The sequence below is a fragment of the Pogoniulus pusillus genome, chromosome 12 (assembly GCF_015220805.1).
Source record: "Pogoniulus pusillus isolate bPogPus1 chromosome 12, bPogPus1.pri, whole genome shotgun sequence".
Taxonomy (NCBI): domain Eukaryota; kingdom Metazoa; phylum Chordata; class Aves; order Piciformes; family Lybiidae; genus Pogoniulus; species Pogoniulus pusillus.
The window spans coordinates 18,601,034-18,625,722 of NC_087275.1; the positions used below are offsets into that span (position 1 = coordinate 18,601,034).

At 41.2% G+C, this 24,689-nt stretch overlaps 1 protein-coding gene across 2 annotated transcripts in view; it reads right to left on the reverse strand.

The window, feature by feature from the left end:
• The window catches only part of KCNJ6 (potassium inwardly rectifying channel subfamily J member 6), a 165,755-nt gene extending 141,957 nt beyond the window's left edge, over positions 1-23,798 (reverse strand). Inside the window, exon 1 of one of the 2 annotated variants that reach the window (XM_064152522.1) lies at positions 23,377-23,798. The gene's annotated coding sequence lies outside the window, so the exon portion shown is untranslated. The remainder of the gene's footprint in view (positions 1-23,376) is intronic. The other variant, XM_064152518.1, reaches the window with a different exon arrangement.
• Between the last annotated feature and the right edge of the window lie 891 nt (positions 23,799-24,689).

Consider the following 24,689-nt stretch of genomic DNA (forward strand, 5'->3'; position numbering starts at 1 on the left):
TTGGTTTTCAACTGAAGAGGTAGGAAGATATGTACAAGAGAACATGGTGGCAGCATTCCTTTCCCTAAAATTTACTGTAATTGCTCCAAGGAGTGAGAAATCAATCAGGGCAGTGAAATTCTGCATCTTGCAGCCTGTTGTGCTGGAGAAATTCTGTGAGGCTTTGAGTCACTAAGGTTATTTTTTTTCTGTTTTATCTCTGTATCACATTATTATGCTGTCTTCTTGATGCACATAGGTGATATACTCATTGTCTTTATGAGGAATGCATGTTAAAACTGCAACATAACCCTTGTCATGACCAGATACACGTGTAGGCTAATGTGCCTTAAAGTAGTAGTAGGTGAATGACTTGGTGGATGACCTGGGCTACTGCTGGTATCCTAACTGCTATTCTCATGACATGCTGATCACCTTTGCATACCTCTATTCTGTTCTATTACCTCTTCACGTAGGTAGAAGATACACATACGTAGCAAGTGACTGTCATGATATGTGACTGTTGCAAATTCATTTGCAGCCAAACTACTGAGTTAGCTGTCCTTTGAATTTACACACCCTAGTGCATGTGGGCATAACCAGACATACTATTTGAACGTAGTTCAATTTGCATTTTCATTTTACTACACTTATTTTGCTTGCTATTCATACCAGCAGTTTTAATGTGCTCTTTTTTGGTTTGATTTGGTTGGGGTTTTTTTGTTTGTTTCATTCCCTCCTCATTGATTCCTGAATTCTCTTAAAGCAAGTGAAAAATAAAAGACAGAACATGGAGAAAGAAATTGAGGAAAATTCTTTCCTTCAGAAACAATGTACATTTAAGATGCATGCAATATTTTTTATTCTTGAGTGGGGTACCTCCAGCATGCTTGCAAGCAACATCATGTTGACAGAACCAGTGGAGAATATAAGACTGATTTACAGTGAACATTGGTGAGGAAAATTTGCTATTTACAGTCAAAGTCCTCCACAGACTCCTGACTACGCAACCCTCAATAAAGAAAACCAATTAATAACAGCTGCTTGTAAATTTGCAGTGTTGAAGGAGAGGCATGGAACTCTGTGTATAATGGAACTGAGAAGCTTTCATCATATTCAGAACTGACAAAAATAGCAGATGTATAAATATTTCATCCTGGCTTATTATGAGATGGCATTTACTGTACTTACTAATAACTGAATGCATTGTGGATTAACAAAGCTTTGGTGTAGCCTACCTGAAGGTAGATACAGCTAGCTAGCAAATGCTGGAGGGGAAAGGAGATAGTTACAAAGGGCATGTGCCTGGATGTGGACTGAGAGCTAGTATGGGTTACAAGAAGTAATAAAACATTTTTTTTAAGCCCTGTGGTTCATGTCCTGCAAGCCTTTGCCATATATTTCCCTTATGGAATTATTTGACAATTTAATTCCAGGTCTGTAATTAATCATGATTTGACTAGTACTATGGATACCTCTGATGCAGTGGAGACAGGTGTGTGTATTAAGAAAAAACACTGGGAAGTTAAGGCCAGACAAATACGAGAAAAAGGTTTAGTAACGTTTGCATATTAACCCATGGGTCCAGCTGCAAGCTATGACATGGATTCACCACTTCTTGAGCTCTTATTACAACACCTGCACATAGCCTGGAAAAATATGTTTTTGCCAAAGACAAGCTAATAGGCTAGGGTTAAGTGGTTTGCTATTTACAGGAGTAAGAAGAAACGAACTTATGATGACTGCTACAATTGAAAACCTAATTTACAGACTCAGTGCCCTCCTGAAGAGAGTTTTAGCCAAAGGCTTAATGAATCCAGGGATAAGGCACCAGGTGATATGAGTACCTAGAATTTGGCTGCTCAAATTCATGGAAACATGGGACCTGTGTCATCAGGTGTCCTAGCTGATCCTTGCTGCAACAGTTAAGCATCTATATAAGTCTGCATTCAGCCCAGAATGGAGAGGGAGTCTAAATAAATTGCTTAACTTGCCTTTGAATCACCTAATTATAATGAGAGTGTTCTAAAATGCTTAAATGAAGGAATGCTTAAAGCAATGACAGCTCCTTCTTGGTTAGAAAGTAGTTCATTCTGTGTCTGTGGGTGACAAGTGTTCTCTAACAATCACCTCTTTGGTGTAGTAAAGATAGATTTAAAAATTTCTGTCTGTTGGAAGCCAAATTGCTTAGTTTCTTATTAAATTATCTATTGGAATGATTTCCAGCTTCCAAGTGCTTGAAATAATATAGTTACTTATTTTAAATTTGGATTAAATTTAGATTCAAGTCTCATGAAATCATGCAGTAATCTAAAACATACAGCCTGCAGAGCTTTGTCTATGATTCCCAAAGTGATATAAACTGCATATACCGATCTATTATAAATGTAGTATAGTTTCTCCATATTTATTAAAGGAATATTCAGTTGTGGTAGCTGTGCTCACTAATTATTCTCCATCCTACACATGTCCAGTGAAATCTGAGAGTTGGCTACACTATATCCTCATATCAGGACTATTTTATTTCAAGCTGATTCCATAAAGCTGCTTGAAAACATTAGGAGTAGTAGAGATAGCTATTTCAGAAATGATTCATGAGCCTACAGACAATGTATTTCTCCAAAATCTTTTTTAAAAAACACTCTCCTTTGAAAGTATCTACTCCTTCCAAATGAGGAAGGTTGAGTCTGCTGGCAAGATCCAGTGTATGGAACAAAGGCTAAAAGCAAGGAGCATCTTAATTCTAGCAGCAACCTGCTCTGTCCCTTTAGTAACAGTTCTCTTTCTTTTCAAGAGGATACAGCAAGCTAAACTTCTCATGAAATATTCCATGCAACCACATTTCCCATAGACAACCTATTCACCAAGCCTGCAGAAGTTAAAGAAATCTTAGGTAGCAATTCTGGAACTAATTTCACCTGCCTTTTCCTTCTTAAACAATGCTGCTGTTTCCATTCCTTCTGTAGTTAATGGAGGCAAAGAAGGCAGGCAACAAGCAGGCACTTCCAGAAATCATTTTATGCCACTGAAAACACAATTCCAGATAGGAAATAATTATTTCCTCTTTATTGACTGACTACAGAAAAAGCTGAACTCACTCTAAAGGCCTACGTTTTTGACAGCATGACTGAAATGGCTGATTGTTATTAAGATAAACTGTAAATTATGACAAATTTTGACCATTCTATTATGCATTCTTGATGAAATTGTAGCATAGAGCAGTTCTCTTCTTTCCAGAGCCAAAGAGGAATAGTTGGTGTGATATAAATCAAGGTGCTGCTTAGATGTCTTTGTCCTCCAAGGCTCTGTTTACATGAGTAGGTAAAAAATGTGCATGAATGCTGTGGCCACACTTTTGGCCTGGGCCAGCTGGCAATCTCCCACTGTCAGGTGTTGTTTGGTAGTCAGTATGGGCCAAATCCAATCCTAACAAGAAATTTGGACTTAGCCATATGTTTTGGAGACCAGGAGGGCTTGGTACTAGTGCCTTCATGGTACAGGACAGCCTCAGGCATTAGCTTATCATCACAGTGGCTTACTTTGCTGTGCTCTCCTTCTTATCACGATGAGACTTTTAGGATTAATAAAGCCTTTATGTTGGACATTTCACTAAGAGGTTGTTTGGTGTTTAGATTCCAAGCCATATAAAATTGCTTCTAATGTGTTACGGTTATATTACTGGTTCTGGAAAGCTAGCACCATTACCTCTGTGTAAGTGGAAACTCAATTCATTTAGGTTTTTTTTATATATATATTTCACTCAGCTTCTTATTTGATTTGGGGAAATAAAATGCCTAACACTGCTGACTGTGTAAGGGGTCATTTAGTTGAAAGGTATCAATTTATTTCTCAGTTTCACAGTAAACACGTTTGGGAGCTAATGTTTGAACAAGCATGGTCTTTCTTCCTGCTATGGCAAAAATAACTAAGATGATCCAAGGGGGTTAAAATACTGCACCATTTATCTTTTCCCTTTCTCTCTTAGATCATGATTCTCTTTTGTAGTTACTGCTGGAACATCCACCCATACATCATATAGCACTGTCCAGTGTTTTATCGTGTGATCTTACCACTTAGAGTGCAGACTGCAGAAATGCTAAGCTGTAGATTATTTACCTTTAAACTATTTTTTTTCTTTCCTACGATTAACTAAAACACAGGAAAAAAAAATATGCCTGCTATTCAACCAGGTGTATAGTATTTCTATTCTATATTGTATCAGTGACACATTCCTAATGTTTTATGCTTGACCAAAAGCTAGGTCAATTTTATGTTTGATTTTTTTTCCTCTTTTTTATCCACAAGACATCACATATAGCTTGTAGCAAAAGAACTGTGATCTATAACAAATCACTTTTCTTATTCCACCTGTTGGTGCTGGAATTAATAATACTCATTCTTCAAATGATTTTTTGCCACTGACTGCCATTTTAACTTCTAAATCATGTCAAATGTCAGAAGTATTCAATATTTTATGTAAAGTTATGCACTTTATGCTAGGCAGTCAGGTGAAACATATGACACAGGGCTGAAGTCTGCTTATCCTACTTTATTGATGAGGCTTGAAGTGAAAAAAACACTAATAATTTAAACAGCAAACATAACCCTGAAAATGTCCTTCCTTCTGCAGCAGAAGTTAAATGGGTGTCATAGATGTAATGGATTTTACATCTATTTTTCATAAAGTCTATGACATAATAAACATCCATTCTAGGCTCTGTAAGGGTTGGGGAATACAATGTTTGAACAGGGGGAGCGGAAGAGAAAGCTGCCAAAACATGGATTACAAAGCAACAAAATCTTGGGCTCAAAGGTTACTCAGAATGCCATTGTGTAAGTGAAGGAAGCAGCTCTGCTGCCCAGCTGCTCCAAAGATGCCAACAGTTGTTTCAATCCTGCCAGAGGGCTATATGCCAGTGACAAAAATTAACATAGTGTAACATCTGGTTTTTTGTGATTGCCACCCAGAAAAGAGAAAGGAACATTTGGTTGCTTCGATACACATGACTGAAAAGGACATAGACTTTTTAGCATCCTTTTTTATCAGAACATGCTTTTGTGCACTGATACTTTTCCCAGCCTCTCCTAGCCCACATGTTGTATGGACTTCAAGACAATGACATTTTAGGACTGGCATCAGGGCTCCTCCTCAGACATAGCTGTTCATGGGGTCCCGAGTCCAGGGTGACTCAGTCGGCGTTCCAGAGTCTTTCTTGGTAAAGGCCTCCTCTCACCTCCTCCTCCACCAAATGTCTCAGTGAGGCAGCCAAGCATGTTTAATTCTTTCTCAACATTCACTCACAGGGCAGGATGCTTCTGGCAGACACAACCAGTCTGTTGTAATTTACAAGCAACTTGATAAAACAGCTGTCTTACATTTCTGAAGCGCTGAACACCTTGAAGAAACATTTGGCTAAAAGCAATGTAAAACAACTTTGAAGCCATTTAAAGCAGAGGCTCTGTGGTAGCAAAGCGTAAGTAAGGATGTAAAAAGTCATCCGGTATGACCTAACCTAGGCATTAGAACCCTGCTTTCAGAAGCAGAATACACTGCCTAGCTCCCAGATTAAGAGGGAATCAGATATCTCAAGAGGGAATGAATATACAAGGTCTAACATGTTTGGAAAGGTATATTGTTGTCCTGCTGTTTCCACTCATTTGGTTTTGCATGTAATGATTTTTTCCCCCCAGGGGAATAGGCTGTGTTGTTACTGAATTTGAATCTGGTCTTTCAGACCTTTTCTCACTTTGTCAAGATCATTTTGAATGCTAAACTTATCCTCCAAAAAACTTAACATGCTTTACAAGCACAGTTGATTTCATCATTCAGAGCACCAATGAAACTAAGACAGAGCCAACATAACATCCTTTTGTACTGTCAATGAAGCACAAATACTTCTTTCCTGGCACACTTCTACAACTAGTTTTGTAACCATGACTAGGTAATTTCTTCTAGAACAAATTTCACTGTTTCCTTATTAGAATACTGTGGCAGATGGTGTGATGTCTTAATAAAATCAAAATATATGACCTCCTCAGCTTTCTAGCCTGTGTTGATCTGTAGCGGAATGAAATTAGACTGGCTTGATGCTGTGGATAAAACCATGTTGGCATCTTTCAGCTTTTACTTTCTGGTGCCTAAAGCAGTTTTTAATCTTTTAAATAGCTTAAGCTAAGGTGAGTGGTTCATGATTCACCATTTCCTCTTCCTTTTCTACCAGACATCCTTCTTGTTAAAGATGAGCACCACACTTGCTCTTTTCAATCTGCTAGAATTTCCCTCATTTTCCATGAATTCTCAGGTAGTTTTGATGTTGCAGATAGTACTTTAATGTATTCTTCAGGCTTAACTTATTTGTAAACATCTAGTTTTATGTACATATTCCTTCCCAGTTACAGGGTAAGATCTTCCTTCCTGGTTTGAACAGTACTAGTCCCCTGTTCGCCACAGGCCTTTGCAGTGAAAGTTGATGCAAAAACCACATAAAATACTCTTTATCCCACTGAATAACATGTGTAGCTTTCTTTCCTGTTGAGAACCAGACCAAGAGTCTCCCAGTTCTTTGTCCTAGTACTTTTCTACTTACAGATTGATTTCTTACTACCATTGATGCCTCTTGCAAGCTAAATTTATTTTTCTTTCTTGTCTTCCAGAGTTAGCTCCTATTTCCTTCAACCTCCTTCCTATTTTATCTGCAATGCTATGATCTAGTTTGTGATATGCTTCCTTCTCATAAGGTAAATGTGAAGTTCACAAGCTATCTCAGCTGATCTCTTACATTTCTTATACTTTGGATTCCTCTGTGTGTGTGAGCACCTGTGTGGTTGTGTACCTTTTGTCTGAAGGAAACCTTCCTTAACTGCTGCAGTTTTCTACGAAAAAAAACCAAACTCAAAGCCCTATGATTAACAGCTCCTGCAATTTGGGTGATTTTTCTAATTATCCACAAAGAATTAATCTAATGGTCCTTATAGTTCAGTGACCTATTTTAAATCTCCACTGTGTTAGCATCTTACTCCTTTCCTCTTCTGTGGGGCTGTGTAGTCTACAAAGAAGGAGCCTGAGGGGAGACCTTATTGCTTGCTACAACTACGTGAAAGGAGCTTGTAGAGAGGTAGGCAATGGTCTCTTCTCACAAGTAACTAGTGATAGAACGAGAGGGAATGGCCTCGAGATGCATCTCAGGAGATTTAGACTGGACATTGGGAAGAACTTTTTCACAGAAAGGGTTGCCAGGCACTGGAATAGGCTGCCCAGGGAGGCAGTTGAGTTGCCATCCCTGGATGTGTTTAAAAGCCATTTAGATCTGGTGCTTGGGGACATGGTGTAGTGATAGGCTTGTCAGAGAGGTGAAATGTCTGGACTTGATGACCTCAGATGTCCTTTCTGATCTGGCTGATTCTGTGACTATCAATAACTACTGCATGTTTTTGATGTTAGAAGCTTGTCAAAGTCACTGGTGTTTACACATACCTAGAATCACAGAATCATTTAGATTGGAAATTATTCTTAAGATCACCAAGTCCAAACATTAATCTAACACTTTCAAGTCCTACACTAAACAATGTGCCTTAAGCATGACATCCACATCTCTTAAATTCTTCCATGCATGGCAACTCAAGTACTTCTCTGGGCACCCTGTTCCAACCCTTATGCCACATATAGAACCACAGAATCACAGGACATAGTGGGTGGAAAAGACCCTCAAAGGCCATTTTGTCCAACTCTCCTGCAGTAAGCAAAGACATCTCCAACTAGATCAGGTTGCTCAGGGGCCCATCAAGTTTGACCTCAGATGTCCCCAGGTCAAACTTGATGTCGATCCTTAGTAACACTCATGGTGAAGAAATTTTTCTGACAGTTTCTGTCATCCTTCTCCTCAAGGATGGCAAAAATCCTCTTCCAGGAAGAAGTTTATAAGAAAAAGTAAGGTGCTCTTCCTTTGTTAGGAGGTGGCACTTGTCTTATCACTAGAACTCTATTCTGCTGAAGAAGCAGCCACGCGGTATCCCAGCTACACCATGTGATCAGAGGGGAACAGATTCCCAGTTCTTATTCCTTCGTGAGCTTGGCCCTTCACTGGAAGAACTGTTCCCAGCATTTCCCTAAGGCCTTTGCTCCAGCTCTTTGAACTTCCTAATTATTTTTTATTTCATTCCAGGCAGTATTGGTGCCTGGAGTAAAAACTGTGGTTAGTGACACAGGTAAGTTTGAGTAGTTTTTCAGCTAGCCAATTCAGACTCAGGCTGCTTGGCAGCAGTGCATCCTCGCAAGTCTTAAGGAGTTCTTTCATAACAGATTTGGAATATATTTCTTTTCTGCCTACCAGAACAATGTGTCTGTTCCCAATCTCAGCAGATGATTACTCAGGAGCTGGGAACTGTCTCCAAAGATGAGAGCAGACGACTCCATCCTTCCTTTTCCTCATATTCTGTTACTACTAGTGTAGCAAAATCTATAGTCATCTACTGTCTCTTCCTTTGAGGTTTCCTATGTTAAAATGTTTATGATCATTGTTTTATCTCGTGATCCATCTCACAGCTTTCCTTTGTCTTATGAAATCCTATTAAGTGGCACATTCAGTGCTGTGTATGTCTCCCTCTTGACTTTCATGGAAAGAGAAATACAGCCCTTAAAAATGTAGTTCAAGCCTTGCGATGAAGCCTTGTCACCATCCTCAGTGATGCAGATTTTACTATTTTTTATCAACAGCAGACCTGATTTTTCTGTGCTTCATGCTCAGTATGAGCAAACTTTGCACATAAAAATGTTCCATCTAGGGGAATTAGTCTGATTGGGATGGAGGATTTACTTTGCCTCATGTTAGTGCCAATATGTTGTTTTGGAGTCCTGCTCTAGTGTTTCTGCATGCTGTTCACACTCTTGCAAAGTGGTTGTCACATTTTCCCATCCTGATTTTCACAGATAAATATGTAACTCTGGAGTTCAAGGCAGGGGAGAATTGCACTTGTGACTCTTGGCCATTGTTACTTCGTAATGGGAACTGGCCAAGTGAGAGTTCGTACCTTTCTCCAAATAGATAACTTAATATGGCTGTGCTGTGTTGACTTGGATCTTAGGATGGATTTGCATCCAACTTTTGCACATGGCTGGTTATATAATACTGCAGCAGCATGGAAAGACAGAAATTACTTGATAAGGAAAGTGACAGTGGAATGGGGTACTGAATTTCATTATAAAGGTGAACAAGAGTTTATGACAGCTAGGAGAATGAAGTTCTTTGTGAGGGATTACTTGGATTAGAGGATAATTGTACCAGGCAAAATGTCCTTTTCTGTGTATGCAATAAACTGATGTAGCCCATGGATTTAATTCAGTGACCTGATAAAATGCATGCATAACTGCCTACTCGGCACTAGATTCCTGTAGTTTAGTGCAAATAGTTGACCATTTACCACAACAGCCTTCTGGCATACAGAAATCTCTAAGTGGGGGTAGAATTCTGATCATGAGTAGCATGTGGAATTAATGCTGGAAGCTTTTGGAATCTGACATTCTCCATTCACGGCAATAGACTGACGGCACCAAGAGCCAGCCCATATAGTACAGAGCAGATGTATCATCTGTGTCAGTAACTGACCTGTATGAAACTGGGAAAACACTCTAATAATTAAATCTATGTATCAGCTTCCCAGGCCTGTGCCCACTCATGCTGAGGATCTAGCGCTGTAGAGATAGAATTTCTGCCTGGTATATGATTGCTGTATTAAGCAGTCCTCTGGTGTATGATCCATTCCCTAAAACACCAGTGAGAATGTATGGCATGCAAATCAGGAGTTACTTTGGCCTGCATCTCTTTTCATCATATCTTCTTTTTATGGCTCTGTCAATAATGTAGAGCTGTAAGATGCTGCGTGTTGCATCTACTGTAGCAATGCTAAACTTGAAATGTTCTTTCTGTGGGAGTTGCTAGAGGCAAGAAAGCTTCACTTTGAGATACTACTTATAAGTTCAAAGTGCTAGTAATTAAGAGAAACCATTATTTGACTTTTAGCTGAATGTGTGTCATCTGAACATTCAGAATATTTGATGAGTCTGAGAGAGAATAAACAGAGTACTGCAACATTGCTCTCCCTGTCACTGCTGCTTTATTTCCCAAACTGGAACTCTGCTTTGTGTTTTTTTTTGGTAAAGACTGTGTTCTTTGATCTTATCCTATTGCCTGTAGAAGGGGTACAGGCTAATAAAAGCTATAATTGCTTTTTGTTTAGAAAGTGGACTACTCTGTCTGCCTGTGGTTAGTGCTCTGAAGTGTTACCTAGCAATTCTTAGTCCTTCACCTTTTCATGTCATCTGTCATTCCAGTAGGACATAGAATATATCATTCCAGCAGGGAAACAAAAGCCATTTCAGCATAGGCAAGGGCATGTACTAGAGGATGGAATTTACTCCCTTCTAATCTGGGCAGATTAAAATATGCCTCATGACAGGATAATTGGTCCACGTTTTAATATATCTTTATACTTCTGAACTTGCTTATTAATACACATTGAGGAAAAGAGAACACCATTGGGAGGGATGTGGGAAGTCCCTCCAAGGGTAGAGGGTAACCATGGCACTTTTTCAGAGGCCCAGTGGGGATAAAAAGCTTTATTTGGCAGCCATAACAAATCAAATGAGGAAAAAACCCTGCTTTTTGCTACAGAGATAAGAAGCAGGAGAAGAAGCAAAGGGAAAAGAAGGTGAGAGAAAGATCAGCCACTTGAAGAGGAGTAAGTAATGAGGATCTAGTTCAATTCTGTACCTGAAACAGCTCTGGTGGCCCACAGTATAGTCTAGAGACACTTTTAGTATCTCCAGAAAGAAACTGGAGAAAATAGTTTGATCAAAAAGAAAGCAGATCAGGAGGATACTTGTTTCAGAATTCCTTGTAATGCTTTTGCTGGGCATTTATTAATGAGCCAAAATGGCAGTAGTTTAATTCAAGCTATTACTGCAGTAGTTTAAGTCAATTAATGTGATTACCTGATAGCTACTGCAGTTAATTCACATTTTCAGTTCTTATCCCACAAGGATATATCTATGAGGAAAATATCACTGTGTTAAAGTTCTTCCACAAAACTTGACATAGTTGACAACATTTAATTAAGAGCTTCAATTTATTCCCACTGAAATGAGTAGGAAAACTCTCATTCACTTCAAAAGCAGCAGTTACCTTTCAAGTATAACTAACATAGGAAACACACAGTTGAAAAATATTGGAAGGAAACAAGTCCGCAGTAAGGATTCAGATGTAACTAAACCAAAACACCTATCTACAACTGTACATGCCTGACAGCTCTTGGACTTCAGTTGCACAGATCTATACACACAATAAATATCTGTCATGTGAATGATTAAATGTTTCTAACATTTGCCTTTGTTCTGCTGCAAAATAGGTATAAAGTTCTCCAAATTATGTAGCTTCCTATTCCAGTACACAGAAAGAATATAGCTCAAGTATTTAGAGAGAGTAGGAATTTTATAAAGGTAACATTTTATAAAGGTAAAGTAAAATTCAAACTCAGTTTCTGGGCTGGGATGCTCTACACTGGCTTTCTACAGGAGAAAGCTTGACAAATGAAATATAAACCTCCTAGAAATATGACACACACTTAGGAAAGATTGCCAAGTAATCATCAGATGATAGACTATTCACATAGAAAATGAAGTTATACTTGAGAATCAGCCAAATTAGCAGCAAGAGACAAGGATACTCAAAGTGGAAGGAATTACAAGATTTAAAAATAAGAATAATGAGCATGAGAATTCTGTGTATCAAAACACCTAGGGAGTTGCTTTATGACTGTGAATGGAAAAATCATATACTTTCTATTGAAGAAAGATAAAATGGATTTAGGGAATTGTAGGATGGCTATCCTTTCTTAAGTCTTTGGGAAATCTATGGACAATATTCACAATAAAATCTATTTCCAGAGCCATGAAAGACAAGAACATGTCCAAGAACAGTCAGCTTGGATTTATTCCCTGGCAAACCATGCTTGCCAATCTGACAGACTTCTGTGATGAAATGGTTGGGTTTGTGGATGAGGAGAGTGTAGCAAGTCTTTAGCAAGGCATTCAAAACTATCCCATAAATAATGGCAGCCAGAAAAGGACAAATGGAGTGGATGGGCAGACTGAAGGAAGGATGGAAAATTGGCTAGACCTTTGAACTTGAAAGGCTACAGTTTTAAGTCTAACAGTTCATGGTATTCCTTGGGGGTTGATACTTGTTGAGAACAGCTCTAATGCCTTCACAGATCTAATGCCTTCATTAGTGACCTGGACTGAAGGCATCTCATCCAGCCTCTGTATGACATGAAACTGGAAGAAGCAGTTGATGCACAGGGAAGGTAGAGTGTTATGCTGAGACACCCAGACAAGCAAGAGGAATGGCCTGTCAAGGACCTCATGAAATTGAACAAGGACAATGCCACATCCTGCAACTGGGGAAAAGCAAGACATATATCAAAACAGGCTCAGAACCAACTCACTGGGTACAACACTGCAAGATAAGGTCTGTGGGCCTTACAGACAGCAAGTTGCACATAGATCAGCTGTGTGCTCTTACAAAAATGAAAATATGTACCTGGGTGCATTAGCAAAAAAATCAGCAAGCAGGTTAAGGGAAAGGATTATTCCCTTCTACTTTGCTCTAGTGATCTTTGACAAGACACCCAGAGGTCTCTTCTATTCTGTTTTATCCTACAATTGTGTGAAATGATTTCACCCTTCTTGTATTTAGTGCTGTTCATTAGGTTTTGTTCTGAGTTCATTAGAAGTCCATAACAGGGGTTAAGTTAGAGCAATAGCTAGAACTGCACTGAATAAGTCTTTTCACACCAAGTGAAATCCTAGAAGGTGGCAGGATGTATTAGATTAAGTCCTTGATTATTAGCACAGATGAAATATTCACAGGCAATGCAAAGGCATTTTATTGTCCAGTTGTATCAACATCTCTCTTTGGGGAGAGAAGCTTTTTTAAAACATTCTTTTAGTTCTAATAGCTCTAATTTTGACCTCTCTACTAATCATTAATACATGTTTATCTAGACACATCAGGACTACACTGTTCTCCTGTTCGCCTCCCACATTGGTGTGTAGGATTAAGTAGAAGTGCTAATTCTAGGTTACTGAGTATGATTTTGATAATTACAGCTATAACTGGAGAGTAAGGTTTGAAGTGTAGCTTGGATTGTGGGGTGGGCTTTTGTTGCTTGTTTTGGCATGGAGGTTTTTTGGGTTTGTTTTGTTTGTGGTTTGCTCTTTTTTTCCCCCTTTATGTTCTGATGGCTCATCTTTACCCATAATGCTCAACCAAATATGAAGCCAAGCTACAAAATCTAGTCTTTAGAATGCAACTATGCTGAACTGTGAAATATATGCTTTGACTTCTGCCTCACTCAACTGTAGATTTTACTAACATGAAAATCTAAACTGAAGCTAGAAATCTTATAGTTGTAAGGAGATGTTTTTTTTTCCTCTGTGTAACTTGGAAAAAGTGCAGCTTGATATTTCTCTTCTGCTGGTAAGGCTGTGTGTGTGTGTGTGCCTGAGACTTCATTTTCAAGAGTAAGATGAAGATTTCTTGTAATTTCAATTGCCACTCTTTGCTCTCACCTTTCCCAATTGCACAATCCACCTCCTTGGTGTGTCTTTGTCTTGAACCACATAGAGTAGTCCTGCCTATACACTGTATAGCTACAATGTTCCATTGCCTTTTAGTATGCCTACTATTCAAGAAAATATTTTTTTCTTGATCTAATGTTTGCTTACTACTGAAAAGGTCCTCTTTACATAAGATCCAGTCCAGCATGATTACGAGCCAAAATGTCTCTTTTAGGCATAATATAATTTCCCTTCTCAGCTTCTCCTCCATCATACTGATCTGTATAAAGAGCTGATCTTAACATTTTTTACTTTGCTTTTAAATGGAAAGGATGGTTAGACTTTCTGCCATCAATTGATATGGCTCTGATCCTGCACTACTTGTTTATGGGGATCTTGGTAATGTAACAATAGCATGCATCTGACTTAGTTCTGAGTTTTCAAATAGAATTATAATATTTCACTGGTTAATGTAAGGAAATGTAGCATGACATTTTTTTAATGTCTCAGATTTAATCATTTTAGCTGTGCTCAAATTGACCACTGTTGAGTCAATTCCACAGAGGTTTTCCACAGCCATCAATCTTTAAATATTCTGCTTTGAAATGTATTTTCATATTTACTCCCAAAGTCATGCTTCAGACCTCAAGCAGGCTGACCTTTATTAAAGGTCAAGCAGAAATACTCAGGGTCTAACTCCTGGTAAATGTTTGGGTTGATACACAGCCATCTCTGTTGAAAACATGTTATATTTACTCTTGAGGAGACACAAGACTACCATAGAAGTATCATGTGCTTGAACTATGGCAAAATGTGAGAAACTGTGTCTTAAAGCTGTCATAAAGGAAAGGATCTGGAATACCTGTAGCCATCTCTAGAATATGTTAGCTGATCACTTTGCCTCTATCTGATGGCTGCACATTTACAATTAGGTAGCACAAATAGGAAAAAAGTTTAGGCTGGATTATACAAAGATTCTGATGACAGTTTTAAGTAATGAGGTTATCCTGAGATGTACTAAGGAAGCTGTATGTCAGATATCTCTCTCTTATATACTAGCCTATTTAAAATAAATTTACATTTAAGGTCTGATATGAATGCCATTGAAGTTAACGGAAAGAATTTAATGCTCTTTGACTAAAATGCATGAACAAAATCACATATTTTCAGTGATTCCATTTCTGTAACAGCTTGGCAGGATTTACTATTCTTATACATTTGCAGTAAGGCTTGCTCTGATTTCTTTTGTTATTATTATTGCCCCTCCTGGTAACATCATACATCTTTTTGCTTCAGCATCTCCTAGGGCCTACTGTTTTTCCTACCAGCCAGCACCTTAATTCTCTTTTAAGATGTAAGTTTCATGTGACTCCCCAAACATACCAATCTGGCTTCTGAATGCAGCTGTAATTAAAAACAAAACACAAACAAAACATGAGTTGCATCCATTGCAAAGAGTCCAAGCCAGAACTTCTTCCTAATTCTCTGTGGGTTTGTTTGTTTGTTTTCATTCTTTGACTCTATGCAGCACTTCAGGTTCTGGTTGGAGATATACTGGCCTCATATCTGCTATTGTTACCTCTTCATGAAAAAGCCGGTAGCAAACACTGCTGGAATGTGACAATGAAAGATGCTTGCTCTTTAAACATGGTGGGCACTTTTTCTTTTCTAGATAGCACTTTAGAATAACTTTGTGATTATTTTTTATATAGCCAGCAGGCAATGACTTTGGTAGTGTTCAGATAGTGTACTAACTGCTGCAGCTTCTTATGAAATGCATTTGTGAGCTCTGTCATCCGATAAGAGATGGCTTTGAATTAAACCCATAACTTTTCTAGTTGCAAAGGGTAGAAGGACAGGAAACAGTGATCACCAACAGCTGGATGTTGTAGATTGGCCTACATTTCAGTGAGACATCTATGGAATTGACTGTTCTGGACATGGGAGTATTTATGATCTGGTTTAGGAGGTTTTTTTTCTTTTCCCTTTTTGGTATCCCTTCTCTCTTGAACTTTTTTCTTTTCTCCAAGTTTTGACCCTCTTACATTTTCACATAACTTTGCGATCTCTGACTAGAAGTTAGTCAGACTCAGATTTTGTCAGTGATGCAGTGGAAGTTGGTGGTCATCTCTTAAAAGTTTAAGTCCAGTTGTAGAGAAAAAAATAATGCCAATGAATGTCTGGAGAACAGTTACAAGAGCTGTGTTCTCACACACCACATAGCACTCACGAGCGCAGTCAGCCCTTACCAACAACTACCACAAAACGATATTGCAACGACCCTACACAGAATGTACAGACTCCATCACTAAAACATAGCAGATATTATTGGAATGTTTTCTTAGTAACTAGATCTTCTATTTGCTTGTTTGTCTTTCTGATTATAATGGTAACTTTGGTATATTTCTGGAAACTAAATTAACATTGCTTTGCAATCCTGAAAGACTTATGATGCCCTTTATGCTTTAATGCAATCATTCCTAATAGTTGGAATACAGCAGCTTCCTAAAGATTGTCCACATCCCTGATGGATATTTGGCTGATGTAAACATATATCTAGTTTATTTAACACAACTAACTATCTGATGTATCAGAAGCTTTAGATGGTAATTCACAACAGCTGAGGATGGCAAGATTACTGGGGAGAAACTGCATTTAGAGACAGCCCCACTTCGATGTGCACAATACACTGGGTAGTGCTAATAAGCTGCAATCCAACAGCATCCTTTTTCCTTTGCCCCTGTAAAAATGATGGTGGGTGAAGATCTGATAATCCCTGATTCACATTCAGTAAAGAACTAAATGAGGCATTTTATTTATTTCCCATCTAACTGATATGCTTCTCTGCATTGATACTGGAGAAACCATTTGCATACCAAAGAGAACACAAAACTAGGTTGTACCAAAGCTGGCAGTTTACTTCCTTCCAGCTCAACCTCCTTTCCTCTCCATGTTGACATGGAGGTCATGATTCAGAGTCCACTGCAATCAATGGCAATCATGATATCCTTAAACAGCCACCAGTTTTAATTACTAAAACAGGTTTCCACCCATTTCTTTGCATAACTGTGCTGTTGGTTCCAGGTCTGATAGTTTAAGGCCACCTTTGAGACCAGGAAGCACTGAGCTGCTGCTGCTGAAGAGGAACAGGAACAATGGGAGAAAAAAAATAAACCTTGTTTAATGTTTTAATATGACAAACATGTAGGACCATGCAAATAAAGATCTTTAATGGATGCAATTCTATATGAAAGTTCAGAAAATAAGGATTAATCTATCACACCTGCATCTGTAGATTGCCACACTGATTTAGTTATTTGAGATGCATGCCATGAAACTTGAGGCACCCAAATGTGACCTCTCTTGAGGCCTACTGAGATCTTTGGTGGACTAAAGCTGCTCTTTAGAGTTGCTCTTTAGAGCTGCACAGTTATTTTCACTAGTGCTACCCGAAGACTAGGGAGGCTGTATTTCCAAAGCAAGTAGTGTCTGTTGAAGATTTTTCTGCCAAAATCTGGACCTATGGAAGTCAAGGGAAAATTACCTTCCTGTGTCCAGACAGTTATTGAACTGGAAGAAGAAGATTCTTCATTACAGGCATTTAGCATAAATGCTTCTTTTCAGGAATGGGAAATTCATCTGACAAGCTCATAGGAACTGCAGATTGTGTATGTCAAAAGGAGAGGAGAGAAGAAAAAGCAGGAAAGTAGAAAATATCATTATTTTCTCATTCTTCAAATTAATACTTGGAGGAATAATTTGGCAATTGCTCATTATTCTAATGAACCCCTGCTCCTGATTATGATAAATACTAAATTATATGATAATTTCTCCTTTGCTTTTGCTAATAAATTTGTCTATATTGACAAGACACAACAAGAGTACTATTTTTTCCCTCAAATGGGAAGCAAAAAGCAAAGGATTTCCTGCAATGCTGCAAAGTCCTCTGAGCTGGTGAGCCTAATGCAGGGATGCTTGTGATAAAACACTGCAGAACATAGTTGAGTAGAGCATCAAATTAAGTGTGCTCTCATGCATTCTCTCTCTTGTCGTCTTGTTGATTGTTTCAGCCTCCTATTTCACCCTTTCAGCCTGCACATTGTTGTTTTCTTGTCCAGAGGGGTTTTTTTGAGAATTCAGCACAAATGCCAGCACTTGGCTTTCATCAGAAAACAAGCCTCAGCATTTTGTGCTGATGAGTTCCAACAAATCCTTCTCACAGGTTTCTTCAGGCTCCCAACAGTCTATGTAGATTAAATGAATAAGGAATAATACAGAACATCTATATGAACCTATGATGTTTAGTGTTTACTAGGACTTCTCTTTCTAAAGCCATAGTTAAACTTAAAGACCCAACACAGTCAGGTCAAAGGTATGAAGTAACATTAAAATCAAGATTAAGGCTGTTTCTGTAGGTTTATAATGGGATATAGAACCATATCTAAGCTTGTGTTAAAGCACTTTTCCCCACCAATACTGTCTCCATCCAGTGCCTTCAGCCATGGGGCACACGAGGATCAGGTGTCAAACAGCAAAGATCATGTTTACATTCATGTCAACATCCTGAAGCTCCTGTGTTAGAATGAGTCAGATAGTTCCTCGTTCCTCATTCCAGATGTAGGAGTCTGAAGCCGAACTGTCTCAGCGTGAACCACTCACTGCGCACACATGACAGAAATGGTAGGTGGGTCATTGGCAGTAAGGATTAACAGGATTAACTGTGTGTTCTAACACGCACGGTGCTATGAATGCAAATGCTTTAAAAAACTTAAATCTCTGTGGAATCATGATTTACTACTGTGACTTGCAAGCTATGCTTGAAAATGTTAGTGTTTTCTGACTGCAAGGCTAGTTCTGTCCTTGGATATCTATGCTATTTTCCTACTCGAGCGAGACAAAAACGTAAATGCTTCTTGGGAGTAAACAATACCAAACTGAAGAAAGGTAAATATTGTGCATATATACTTCCAGCCACAAATTTGAATGCATTTTGAGGTGAGGCAAACCTGGGAGAATTAGTCTTTTATTTTCAAATACTAGAGTGACATTTACTATTCTAATAGGACAAAACTTCCTCTGTCTTTTGAGGGACAAAACTTCCTCTGTCTTCTGAGGATGTTTCTGATCTTATTACCAGTCAGATATACGATAATATTATAACCGCTATGCTTGTGGATGCTTATACCAGGAGTCTTATCTCAATCTCAGATTAATTTTTTTAAGTATGAACTGAAGTATAATTTCAAATAGAAACAGGGAATCAGTGAGGTTTCACCTTTTAGCTTGTTTGTTTGTTTGTTTAATTCAGATCTTTACTGACTAATACTCTAGAGCAAGGTTTAGCTAGTGGCTCTTCTCCTTTATGTTTGAGTTCCTTCTGCAGCCTCTGGCAGGAACTGAGGCTTCTGAAGTCAGGACTGTGTACAGTGCTTGTACTCGTACAGATTTTCACTGATTTTATTTGGCATTGTGTACTTCTGAGAGTCTATTTCCATGAATTACTGGTAGAAATTCCCTGTCTTTGAGGAACTTTAAAATATACTTATTTTTGTCCTGTTATCTGAAGACATGATGGTCTGCTGGCTGTATGTTAAAGCTAGTGAATAGAGGGCATGTCAAGAGGTAGCAAAAATCCATTTTGATGAGCCTTTAAAATATAAAGAAGATATGTTTCCTTAGTTGTTTCCAAGTTTCTCTTCCCTGTCTGCTGTCCCACAAGTGATGAATTAAATGAGGATGGTGCTCTGAGATTCCTTATATATTTGATTCGTCCTTGAAGATGCCATACTAATGTACATGATCAAAAATTTCCAGATGACTTTTGACCACACAACTTTTCCTCCTCTGTCCCCTGCTTGGGCAGGACTGCTCCCATTCATTACTAGCATATGCAAGGTAGGGGTAGCCTGGGATAGGCTCTCCTTTCAATAACATTCTAGTAAAGCATCTGATGCATAGTTTGGAGAAGAAAGAATTAAAAAACATTACAGGAAGTCACTGTCAAGTGGGAATGAGATTAAAACCTTTTCCTTGTGCTTACTGTTTCGTATGTTTTTTATTCATCATCTAAGAAGCATTGGTCTCTTTCTGAAGGATCAATATTTTAAAACTCATATTTTATGTACTAGGAATATTGGTTTATAGTATGAAACTGTCTCCATCAGTAAAAATTGTACGTCCACAGAAATGTAACAAACACATTAGCTCAAATAGTATCTTTTTTAAAAAGACAAGAGTGTTTAGCTGGGCAAATTAAAAAGCCACATTTTGTAGCAAGTAGATGATGGAAACACCAAACAGAGCCCCTAGGCTCTTAACAACAATGATAATAAAAGAAATTTAAAAAAAAACAGAAATATATTCTCTACCACACTTCAACCACTATTACTTAAGGAATAGTGTAATTTATTTGGGAGAATGTTAATATGGGTTCTTTTACTCCTTACTTTCATGGAAGCATATAAAACTCCTGAATAATATATCTTTATATGTGAAAATATCATTAAAAGATCATGACAATCCTAATAGCCTTACACAAACAGTGTCCACAATTCCTGATATTTTGTAGATGAATGGAAGAATGAGTTTACACTTGCAAAGTACTGGAATAAATCCCTTGTGGTAGATATTTTATGAAAATAAATGAAATTCTCTTTCTCTTGCGCAATTTTAAAGAGACATCTTGTCTTCCTTCCAAAATGCTATGTTTCAATAAAATGGATATAAACCAAGGCTACAAATACATGCTTATGAAAAACAAGTATTTCCTGCAATAAGCTCATATTGAATATGGTGTAAATGCACTAGTAGAAAATCAATGAGGAATTCAGTCCTTTGCTAAACAGATGAAGGTTGTGGTTAAGAGATTTTCTGGTTATATTGTTTTAATTATTTTTTTTCTTCTGTTGCTTATAGGACAAAATCATTCAGTAATTATCTGATAAAATTATTCTGATGCTGCAGGACTGTTGCCTGCATAACAAAATCAATAGCTTCAGCTATTAAAAATTACCTGGTAACTGCCCTGAAGAGTTGCATTCTAATGCTTTGCCTCCTTTTCCCATAGGAAAGTAATGAGTTCCTAAGCCCATACTTAGAGTTCAGTCTTTTATTTCTCTATTCCCTGTGAGACAAGTCTGAAAATGCAAGGACCATCATTAAGAAATTCAAGTTTCCATTTCTATACAGGCTTAACTCACTACATCACTTGGCTTGTCAAAAAGTGTAGTTAGGGCAAACATGGATCTACAGTTTAAAAAGGCTTCAACTTGTTATTCTTAGAGATGAATTTGCTTGGAGGCTTTGTGTAAGTACAAATCTCAGCTAACCCCTTGTGCTTGAATAGGACTCGCCTATGTGGTTATTTCTTCTTGGCTAGGACTTATTTGAAACAGACAGTTTATAACAAAGAAGGAACCCAGTAGCTGGTGTAATTTGACAGCTGGCTTGTAGTTAAAGCATATCGTCAAGAGGCTGGGATTTGGATTCAAAGCCAGTAATTTTACATGTATCTATATAGTTCACTATGCATTCAGACCAAGGCAAGATCAAATAAATCTTGTTTGCTGAAAAAACAACAAAAAAAGAGAACATCCTGACACAGTGAACAGCCCAAAAGTGAGCAACTTATATCTATCTTCCTCAGTGAATACTATTCATTATATTGTTTGCTTTTCTAGAATATTTTTTCTTTCATAGGCTGAAGCAATAATTGCATATGTAACTACTAGCATGATATATGTATAGGAAAATGGAACAGATCATTTACAGCCTATCAGTAAAATAAAGATGTCTTTGGTTTTGGTGCAATTTCACGAACCTGCATACTTTCCCCCCAGCTTTGTGTATTTCTGAGGTGCATATGTCTGAGGAGAATCATTCTTAATCAGTGTTTTTGTGACTAGCTGATCGTGTCTTATGTCTATCTACTCAGTACAAACTGCACCTGTGTAATTGCACACCTTAGCAGTGTGATAGCTCCCTAAGCTAAGAGTGCAGTTTCTTCAAGTGCAACTTCTTGACAGGTTTTCTTAAGAAAAACAAGCCAAGAACACATATTTTTTGTAATTTCTGCAGGACTCAGTTTATGGATGTTTTGTGTGTTTACAATCCTGCTGTGAGGAACCGCTTAGCCATTAAAAATGCAGAAAAACACTGCAGAAGCGTCATAAGAAACAACCTCGAGCAAGTCTGTGTAAAAGATGTCATTTGCTAACTGTATTTGTGCTCAGCTTCTGCATGCGCTTGGATCAGGAAAGTTTAGTGGCCCTAGGTGAGGCTTCTTCGGCTCCCGGCAAGCAGCGGGGAGCAGCACTGTCCTCAGGACTGACTCTGTCAGAGAAAGACAGACGTTTCTGGCGGGAGGACACCGATGGAAGATCCCCCGGTCGAACCAGAGAAGGGCCAAGACTCGGAGTCTTTGGCCACCTTCTTGCCCGCGGCGCTGCCGCTTTCCAGGCGCTGCCCCGGGTGCTGCCGTCGCTCCTACCGCTCTCCGCGGTACTGAAGCGAAGCCGGGCAGGGCCCGCAGACGGCGGCAAAGCGCCCGAGAGCCGGCGGTGCTTGGATCGACCGCAGAGAGGGGTGAGAGGGCGGATGTGGGGTTATGGTTGGTACAGCGATAAGCAGTCATGAAGAGCTCGCCTCGAAGCAGTTTCCTCCTGCCTCTGCGGCCGGAGTACAGCGACTCGGGGGAACCTGGCTCTCTGCAATCGCATCTCGCTGAGCCACACATGTGGGGCAACCCCTTCCCCACCACGGTCCTCCGGCCTTTCGCCGCTTCCTATTAAGACGAGAGGAAAGTTTTCTCTGTGTATCTTTGTCCCTGCCTTTGGGACCGGACCTGACAGGGAAGGGGCGGCGGTGGGGGCCGGGGGAGGGGAAGGGGGAGTTATCTCCTACTTATTTATTTATTTAGCTCTTTCCTCCCTCAGGTCGCCATGGTGATACTGAGCTCGCTCTCCCTCCGATCAAGAGGAGATGAGCACCCCTTCATGAGCATCCCCCCCTCCCTCTGCTCCTGCTGCCCCTCTCCTCCAGCGGAGGCTCTCTCCTCTCTCTGTCCGTCTGGCGGAGCTGGGGCCGCTCTGCCCCCTCAGTCTGTCTTCAGTTCCTTTCAACCTACCCTGGGCTGCCCTCAGCGGTACCCTGGCTCTTCTCGGTCTCTCTCCAGCTGCGCTCAGCGCTGCCCGCACCAGGCGAGCGCGACCCCAGCTCCCCGCAGCTCAGTCGCTCCCCGCTGCCCTCTCAGAGGATGAGTGAGACGGGCGCAGCCAAAACAGCATGCCCCCACCCCCGCTTTGAAGTTCTTCCCGGCATCGATGCTGCCGCTGGAGCGCCGCTGGGGACGGGGCGGCCGGGTGGGACGTCGCCCCTGGTCGCTCCCGCCCGCGAGTGCACGTTGTCGAGCCCCGGGCCAGAATGGCTCGGCCGTCGCACCGGCAGCATTCTGCCCGAGGGCGTGCGGCCAGGGCTCCCACGCGGGAGACTCCCGCGACGGCAGCTAGAAACAACCCCTCCAGTGTTCTCCTCGTCCGCGGCTCCCCCGCCGCTGCCTTGCCGCTTGCCCAGTGGAAAGCTGCCGAGGCTGCTCGTCCCCTGATTACATAAGTAACGCACCCCGAATCCCCCGGCACAGCTGCTGTGGCTGCCGGGGGGCTTAAGGAAGGGCGTTTCTCGGGGGAAAGAGTGCCTGGAGTAACGCGTCGAAAGGGCGCCCGCACCAAAATGCGAGCTCCGAGCCACCATCCCACCCACCTCCGTCCGGGTAACCCTCTCCGTCTTACCTGACGGCGCCACGCTGCTTTCACTCCATGCCGGCTCCCCGCGGGACAGGGCAGGGCAGGGCAGCACTGGCCGGCTTTGCACCGGCTCCAGGTCCGAGCCGGTGGGTGCGCTCGCGTGTGTTAGCGTCGCTGTCACACGGCCCCCAGGACGCTGTCGGGCTTCTCCATTCCCCACGCCGCTCGCCCACTTCCCGCTCCTCTCCGCCGCCGCGCAAACGGGCAACGCCGGGAGAGCGGCACCCGCCGGCTGCGGGGGCTCCACTCTGGGCCGCTTCGCGCTGCTTTCAGCAAGAGCCGGGGGCGACCGGACGGCCGCGGCAGCGCCGCGCGTGTCTGCGTGTGTGTGGGTATGAGAGAGGCGGCACGGCGCGGAGCGCGGCGGGCGGACAGCCGGGGGAGGCGCGGCCCCGCGCAGGCAGCCGCGGGCGGGCCCAGGGGTTGCGGCCGGCGCCGAGGGGCTGCGCTAGCCCGGCCGGCGCGGCGGCGGCTGGGAGCGCGGCTGCAGGCAGCGCCACCTGCGGGCGGCGCAGGGCGGCGGGGGCGGCGCGCTCTGTCCGCGGCGGCGGCTGTGCCCGCTGCTCTGCCCCTCGCCCTGCCTGCTGCCGCGGGGGGAAGCCGAAACTGGGAGCTGTGGGCAGCGGAGGTGCGACGGCGCGAGGAAGGGAGCTACCCCAGCCGCAGAGCTGCGTCTCCTCGTGTGGGGATCGGTGACACGGAGGGCTTGGGAGAGATTGTCCCGTCCCTCTGCCTGCCCGCCCGCGCCGGCAGCAGCTCCTGCAACCTGCCGCTCCACCGTCAGCCTCGGGACTGCGCCGCCTTCCCCAGGTGCATCCTTCGCGGCAGGGCGTTGTCTAAATGAACTCCAGTCGATCCAGGTGATAGACGGAGGCCCGGGTTTCTGTCCCGCAGGACTTCTCTGGTGCTTATTATGGGCTGATCTCACACTGCAAAGAAGCCTCCAACTCCTTTAGGGTGCTTGGTATCTTTATAAACCCGCTTAGTTGATGTAGTCCCTGGGAAGGTAGTATCCTTGATCTACTTTCCCATTCTTGGGTTTGGTTGAGATTGACTAGCACTTGCCACATTCCCTGGAAGGTAGGGCAGCCACCAGAGGAGCAGGTGGGTGCACACATTCAGACACTAACAGACACTTAAGCCTCCTTTTCTTAAAAAAAACCCAACCTAGCTTGAAAAGTTAGAACCAAGAAGGCAATTACTAGACATCATCCCAATAATTTTCCTCATAGGATGAGTCCTTTCCAGACTACTTCACCTCAGACTTCACCTTTTCTGTCTACGTTGTGTTAAATTAC